Source organism: Leucopleurus acutus (genome assembly GCF_964270905.1).
Source record: "Leucopleurus acutus genome assembly, chromosome: 1".
NCBI classification, from domain to species: domain Eukaryota; kingdom Metazoa; phylum Chordata; class Mammalia; order Artiodactyla; family Delphinidae; genus Leucopleurus; species Leucopleurus acutus.
This window is the reverse complement of record NC_139142.1, coordinates 53,242,660-53,250,680: the sequence shown is the minus strand read 5'-3', so window position 1 is coordinate 53,250,680 and position 8,021 is coordinate 53,242,660. Positions and strand designations below refer to the sequence as shown.

Below are 8,021 nucleotides of genomic sequence, written 5' to 3'. Positions count from 1 at the left end.
GATTGTTTATTCAGAAACCTTTAAGATAACCATGACACATGACTATATTTAATAATCATGCTAATTATTATAAATTAAATTCTCTAGGATGTTAATATTGAAGGTACGATGTTAGCTGTTTCTAAACAACCAGCTATTCACTTTTAAACAGAAAGTTTATTTTTATTCTGTCTTAATACTAAAATATCCTTATTTGTTTACATATCTTAAATATTTTAATAATTCATTTTACTAGTACTATAAAAATTAGTGATATTAATCCTTAGGGTCCACTTGAAGCTATACCATCCTTGTATGCCATTCATATAGCCCTGCTCCTGTTATAATGCCTTATCTGTACATGAAATAGTGAATGATCAGTTGCTGGTAGGGTGTAGCAATACATCGTAAAGTTGCACTGGCTCCATACTCAGAAAAAAGGCAAAAAAAAAAAATGAAGAATCATTCAGACTTACCTCACCTTATGTAGAGCAGATTATCTATTATGTGTCTCCTCAAACACAGATAAATGCTCTGCTTATTGGTGATCCAAACCCAATGGATGAATTTTTACTAATTAATTCCAATGATACCTTGAAGATATCTCTCTGGATGAATTATGATGGGAAGTATTATAAATGGTAATACATTTTAACATATTTAAGCTTAACATTATCTGGCTTCTGTTAGAGATAATGTTTAAAGGACTTATGGTTCTTGCATAAATTTTCTGCTGATGCTTCACATGGTTTTCAAATATTTGGAAGAAACCAGTTAGACTTAAGGTTATTAGGTAGTCTTTAATATCTACTGTATTATTGACAGGTATTGAACTGGATTGCATAGATAATAAAACCACACTTCTATTATAATGACATAAAAATGAAAAGAACCAAACAATTGACTCAAGTAGCCATGGGGTAGACAGCACTGTATGACAGTCCTTTGTGTGCTCATTGATATGATATACCTTATCTTAAAATTTAAAAATAATGTAGTTAAATTGTATGTATTTAAACATATCTTTGAATAAAATAACATTTTCTATGTAAAAGTACTTTAAAAAAGTAAAGATAATGGCACTGCATTTTGAAACTAATACAATGCAGCCCAAATATTATTCATAGGAAGTTTCTTGCTTTTAAAATTGTTTTAATAAAAGATGAGATTATTAAAATAACTATTCAAAGCTTTAAAAAAGATTAAACCTTATAAAAACTTAAGGAATTGGATAAAATTTAAAGTTACACATTGATTAGAAAAGAAAAAGCAGAATAGAGGAATGACTAATAACTGGTCTATTGAATGAATAATTAAAAGAATAACAAGAATAAAGCCAGCACATCTCTGGAAAATTTGACCGTAGGAAATAAAACACACAAAAAGGAAAAGAAAAAGAACAACCAAGATTGGAAATGAGGAAAAATCCTGCCAAAATTTTTAAAGGAAATTGTAAATTTTTATAAAAATAGGATATAAAGTTATATGTACACATATATTGAAACATTCAGCTATTCTCACCTCTAATAAACTTATATAGCTTGGAGCTTGATAGTCTATGGTTTATGCGCTAGAGATATACCAGTGAAGTTTACCTCCTGCTGACCTCTCCAGGTGCCAATGGAAATACACTACTTGCATAGTGCTCTGATGGCTTTGGCAGGTGAGAGAGAGAATAATTGCATCCATCTTCTGCCTTTTGTTAGAGATACTGTTTAGGGGTCTAAGGTATTACAGAATTTAAGTAATTCAGCTTCTTAAATTTATACATATGCCTCTTTTTTGCCCCAGTGTACATCACACCACCAAATGGTTAGAAAAGGATACTTCAGTACAGCCTCAATATTGCACCTCAGACCACCATTCCCTCCCTCACCTCTGGCATGTGGTGTTTTTTTGCCAGTCGGCTTCCTCATAATGATTTTTTTTCTTAATCTGCTCATTAATCCCCCATGAGATCTAACTCCTCCACATCAACATACACATTCCTTAATGTGCCATAAGCCCAATTAATGATAAAAATAGTTTGTTTCCTTGTTTGTTGATTGGTTGGTTGGTTATTATTGTTTCTAAAATTAAAGCATCTCTTGGAAGGATAAAATGAAATTGTCGTTGTTGTCCTGTTGATATCCATATGTTGAAGTCTTGATATTCCACAAAAGAAATAGAAGTGATAGATACACAGTAATATAGCAGTTGCCGTGGCACCGCAGTTTCTTACACAATATAGTTCATGAAACAATATATATAGGGGAACTTGGGCATGTTGTTCTGTATAAAATATATATGGAAGTCTAGCTTCCCCATTAACAGACCCTAATTCTTTTGGCTGGCAATAATTTTAGGATCTCAGTTGATCATGGGTCCCTCTAAAACCAGAAGTTCTTTTCTTTTCTTTTTTTTTTTTTTTTTTTTTTTGCGGTACGCGGGCCTCTCACTGTTGTGGCCTCTCCCGTTGCAGAGCACAGGCTCCGGACTCGCAAGCTCAGAGGCCATGGCTCACGCGCCTAGCCGCTCCGCGGCATGTGGGATCCTCCCTGACCGGGGCACAAACCCGCGTCCCCTGCATCAGCAGGCGGACTCTCAACCACTGTGCCACCAGGGAAGCCCAGAAGTTATTTTCATTGCATGTTATGCTAGTGTAGATTTGGCCTATTTTTCACCTCTGAGTGATTGATTCTGGTGACAATGAGTTGCCTTTTCATTGCAGCAAAAGAGAACGATTTCAAATCATTGTGTGTAATCAGTCCAAGGGAGAGAAGCCAACCAAGCCTCTAACTTGAAGATATTTCCTGTTTCAGTTTTCATTTTATCTCTCTGATTCATCTTTTAATCACAGCAATGCTATTGTCTGATGGAAATGCAATGTTGGAAATTTAAACATGGCATAATTTAGTATATTTCGCTGAACCTCAGAAGAGAAAAATCTCTTTCCTTTCTCAGGCACCCAGCTACTTTTTAAAAAAATGACTACTTATGAGTTGAAATATCATTACTACAAAAAAAGAATGTGTAAGGTCACTCCAAAATGCACAGATATTCTTACCAGCTTTTCAAAGTAATTTCAAATGTGATACATTTTCAGTTCTGTACTGATATTTGTTTTCCAAAGATGATTATTTGGATACAAATGTAAACATGTTTGTATGTATCTTCATAATATTTAATGATACGTCTGCATGAAATAGATACATATAGAGACATACAGCAATATTAAAACAAATTAAAGATGTACAGTAATATAAGCTTCCTTAGAATGGTTTATCTAGTATTTTTTTTTACTTAAATAATTGCTTAATGAACAGAAAAAAAAAGGAAGAGATCCATTTGAAAGCAAAAAACTGACAAATCTAAACTTTAATCTTCATAAATATCAATAAAAAATTCCCTGAGCTCATTGTTTCTGAAGCTTGTCTACACATTGGAATCAACTGGGGATCTTTTAAAACTTCAAAGCCCAGGACACATCCCAGCCAAATTAAATCATAAAGACATTCTTATAGAGTATCTTCTAAAAGGATTAGAGCTTTGCCTTTCACATTTAGGTTTTTAATTTCCCTAAGAAAAGTTGGAGTTCTAATTAACTTTTGGGACAACATCAGCATTCATTGAACCCATTTCTTGTTTTTGAGTTTCATTTTTTGAGTGCTTCTAACTATATATAAGGACTGATACTTTAGGAACTTTATTCTTTATTAAAAGTCTGTCAAAGGAAAAAAGGAGTATTTTTAATAAACAACTCATTCTATCTGCAGTTACCATATGATATGTGGAACCCTTTTATAAAGTAAAGTTACATAACAGGATCTCAGTGATCTTATTTTTCTGTATTTTGAAACACCTGGCTATTTTATCATAGTGGGGATTGTCATTACTCATCAATTATTATCAATGATGCTTTAAAAAAGACTGAAATAATAAGAAAGTAGAAGATTAATGGATTTTTTCCTACAAGGCTCATGCTGAAATGAAAACAAACAAACCTTTGTCATTGAATCACTCTTATTTTTCTTATTGCCTTATCCAAAATATTGTAGCCATTTCTCAAAAAGTAAAGAAGATGATTCGAAACATCATCTCTGTAGTATTGTCTTACCTTTCTTGAACACAGTTGAGAATTTTCTGCTTATAATGGTGAAGAGAAGAAAATTTATGAAAGAAGAGTTTTCACAAATATGATATGAATCAGGAGATAAATCAGGTGGTGAGACAGCACCACAGTGAACCCTAGACTCTTAATAATGATGATGAAATAGATTTTATAAGCACAGTCTCAGCTATGAGTCTTCAGATTATGATGTCTGAGATGAACTTTCTCAAATTCAAGAATCAACAAGTGAACAATATATTTCTAAGGATAAATGGAAAATATGATATTCTCATTCAGTTAGTCATTCAGCTGGAATGACATCGTCGCACAAAATTTTGCAACAAGAATCTGGACATTTTTAGGATGGACCTAGAGGATATTATGCTAAGTGAAATAAGTCAGACAAGGAAAGGCAAATACTGTATGATTTCACTTATATGTAGAATTTATAAAACAAAACAAATGAACAAACAAAACAGAAACAGACTTATAGATACAGAAAACAAACTGTTGGTTGCCAGAGGAAAGGGAGATGGGAGGGTTAGGCAAACAGGTGAAGGGGATTAAGAGGTACAAACTTCCAGTTATAAAGTAAGTCATAAGGATGTAATTATTACAGCATAGGGAATATAGACAGTAATATTGCAACAACTTTGTATAGTGACAGGTGGTTACTAGACTTATTGTGGTGATCAATTCATAATGTATATATATGTCAAATCACTCTGTTGTACACCTAAAATCAATATAATGTATTCAACTATATTTCAATTAAAAAAGAATCTGAAATTTTTTTTGAAAGGATGTGTGACAGTATTCTTTCATCTTTTATTATGTTTATTTACCAAAATGTTCTTGATATGCTCATAAGTGGACAAATGCTAAGAGTAAGATTGGAAAAAGACATTGGAAGGAAATAGATGGTGTAGACATGAAACAAAATCCACTGGTTTCATCAATCTAGTTCGTATTTATAAACCTAAAACTGAGACTACTTTCCAATTTTGGAGCAGAAGAAAAGCACCGTGAGCTGTCAAAGTTTCAAAAAACTTTTTCATTGTGTATTGATTATATAAGTGCTAAAAGAAGAACAAGAAGTAATGACGAATTTGAAATTATTAGAGATGTATTTGCAATCTGGAACCAATATTTATAAGCTGGATATGTTCATCATTCATACATTGCAACAATGAAAAGTTGGTTTTATTCAGAAGATATTGTCCATTTTAGGTATATATCTTCAAAAATAGGAAAATATAGAATAAAATTCATGTTTAAATTCTCATTTAAATTTCTAATAAAATAGCCTCTAAATATCCCTTTATTCTTAGTTCTAAAATTATCCATGACATAAAAATCTAAAAAATTAAGATCTCTTTGGAACAAGATATTATATGGTGATGACTGTTTTTTTGTTTTGTTGGGTTTTTTTTGGCATACTGAATTTTTTTCCACAGTTGACACACTATTTTCCTAACACAACTGATTAAAAAAACCATGCTTCCCACTGTCCTTCAGTGTCACCACTGCCATATATCTGCATTGTGGACATTATGTCTGTTCCTGGGACCTCTATTCTATTTATTTATTATAAATTTATTTATTTATTTTTGGCTGTGTTGGGTCTTTGTTGCTGCGCATGGGCTTTCTCTAGTTGCGGCGAGGGGGGGCTACTCTTTGTTGCAGTGCGCAGGCTTCTCATTCTGGTGGCTTCTCTTGTTGCGGAGCACAGGCTCTAGGCGCACGGGCTTCCGTAGTTGTGGCCCACGGGCTCAGTAGTTGTGACTCACAGGCTCTAGAGCGCAGGCTCAGTAGTTGTGGCACATGGGGTTAGTTGTTCCACGGCATGTGGGATCTTCCCGGACCAGGGCTTGAACCCGTGTCCCCTGAGTTGGCAGGTAGATTCTTAACCACTGCGCCACCAGGGAAGTCCCGCTATTCTATTTAATTGGTCTGACTTCTATGCTGCCGTAAAATCTCACTGTTTTAATTACTTTGCTTTATAGGAAATCTTGATATTTGGAAAACCAGTCCTCCCTCCACCTTCTTCCTCAGCAGTAACTTATTTATTTTTAGTCCTTTGAGAAATTAAATACATTTTAGAATCTGCTTATATTTCATCAAACATAGAATTTTAATGATAACCGCATTGAATTAATAAATCACTTTGGGTAGCTTGACATCTTTATACTATTGAGTCTTTAAATCTACATACATATTATTCTATCTGACCAGTCGTATTACTTTTCTGGAACTACCTTCCATCCATCCTTGTAATCACTCTGAAAAAACTGTAGCCTATTTAGCAAAAGTTAGTAGTCCAGAGATAGGTTTTTGATAAAAGGTAAGAAAAGAGATCTATCCTCTAAGAATTTTGGAATTGGGATAGAGACAGATATCTTAAACTCAGTTGTTTTCTGAAGAGTAGAGGGATTTGCCTAAAAAGCAGAGGAACTGGTCTGCAGCATGAGAAAAAAACTGAAGGAAGTTACAGAAGGAAAGAATGTGAAAACAAAGAGAGACTGAGGACAGTCAACAGCTGCATTTTTGTCCTTCTATTCTGTGAAATACATATGCTTATTAATAAAATTTTCTCTTTTCTGAAGCCAAATTAAGTTCAGCTTTTGTTTGCTGTTGAAACATTCATAATTATCACAGTTCTTTCTTATAGGCTATTTATCAATAATGATTATTTTTTAGGCATTACTTTTCCTTCAGATTCATAATTCATAGTCAATTTAGAAATTATAGATTTAAGGACAATTTCATCATACTTTATAGAAAAGTTCTTAAGTGTGCTTATGAATGATTGGTAATAAAGTCATACAACATGACTTAGGAATTCTGGTAAAAATGATGGGAAGGGTTTGAAATTGTTAATTTGAAATAGCCTTGATTTTTGGAAAATATTTGTCTTTGAAAAGGACATCAAAAAATCTATGTCAAAAACTGATAATAGAGTTTCCATTTATTGATGTTTCTTACTTTTTAAGAATAAAGGCCTAATCTAATAACTTCTGACTGGTAATCATATACTGCTACTTTGGGTTAATAATACTTTTACAAAATGAAATCTAGGTTTTAGTGTCTAATTATTATACCAACATTCATGGACAAAGTTGAAATAAATTTTGGTTAGAACACTGAAAACTTTTTTTTTGACACTGTTTTATTTTATTCAATAGCAGTCTGATCACACATGGTCCAAGAACTCCCAAATAATAAGGCAAAGATTGGTCTTCAAATACCATAGCCAGTGATGCCATGCTTGCCTATGATCTCGTCAACATAAAGCCACATCCACACCTCAGTGGCCACCAAACCATTCAGTAGAGCTTCCTTAACTGTGAGCTGTTTGAAGCTACCAGTTTGAGCACTATTGATGTTTTTCAAGCTCTGAATAGCTGTAGGGATCTCAGCAGGGGTTGGAGGAACCACTTAACCTTAGCACAGTGCCAAAATGTGGCCAGTCGAGGCTTCGAGTAAGTCACGGCAGCGTTGACCAGCACCGGGGCCTTCTCCATGAGGTTACAGACAAACTGGGCCATGGTTCTAGGACGGAAAGCCTGTCACCCCAAGTGGCCGACTTGAAAACTTTTAATTCTGAGCCAACATATGGATTTTTTAAGGAATATAAATGAGCTCTGTACAAATACATAAATTATGCTTATCTTCTGTTTACAGGAATAATAAATACAAATGCACTTAAAGCTGCCTTATAGTGAAATTCACAGCTTATAATATGGAATTAAGTATTGGTGAAACTTTAAACAGTGTTTGGAAAGCTGAGCGTTATTGAAGTAGACTTCTGGAAATGTTAGCTTTTTTTTTTTAAACAAAATTCACATTTTATTTAGGTGGAAATAAACTATACAAAATTGATTTTCTTCACCAAAAATAACAGCATTATTTTCTGTCTTATTCCTTGTAAGTGTTTCATAAAGGCAAACGT

The 8,021-nt window shown here is 33.5% G+C and overlaps 1 pseudogene across 1 annotated transcript; it reads right to left on the bottom strand.

The window, feature by feature from the left end:
- Positions 1–7,309: 7,309 nt before the first annotated feature.
- Positions 7,310–7,617, bottom strand: LOC309960335 (ATP synthase subunit g, mitochondrial-like; annotated as a pseudogene). The gene has a single exon. The product of its transcript is annotated as an ATP synthase subunit g, mitochondrial-like (transcript).
- Positions 7,618–8,021: the final 404 nt, after the last annotated feature.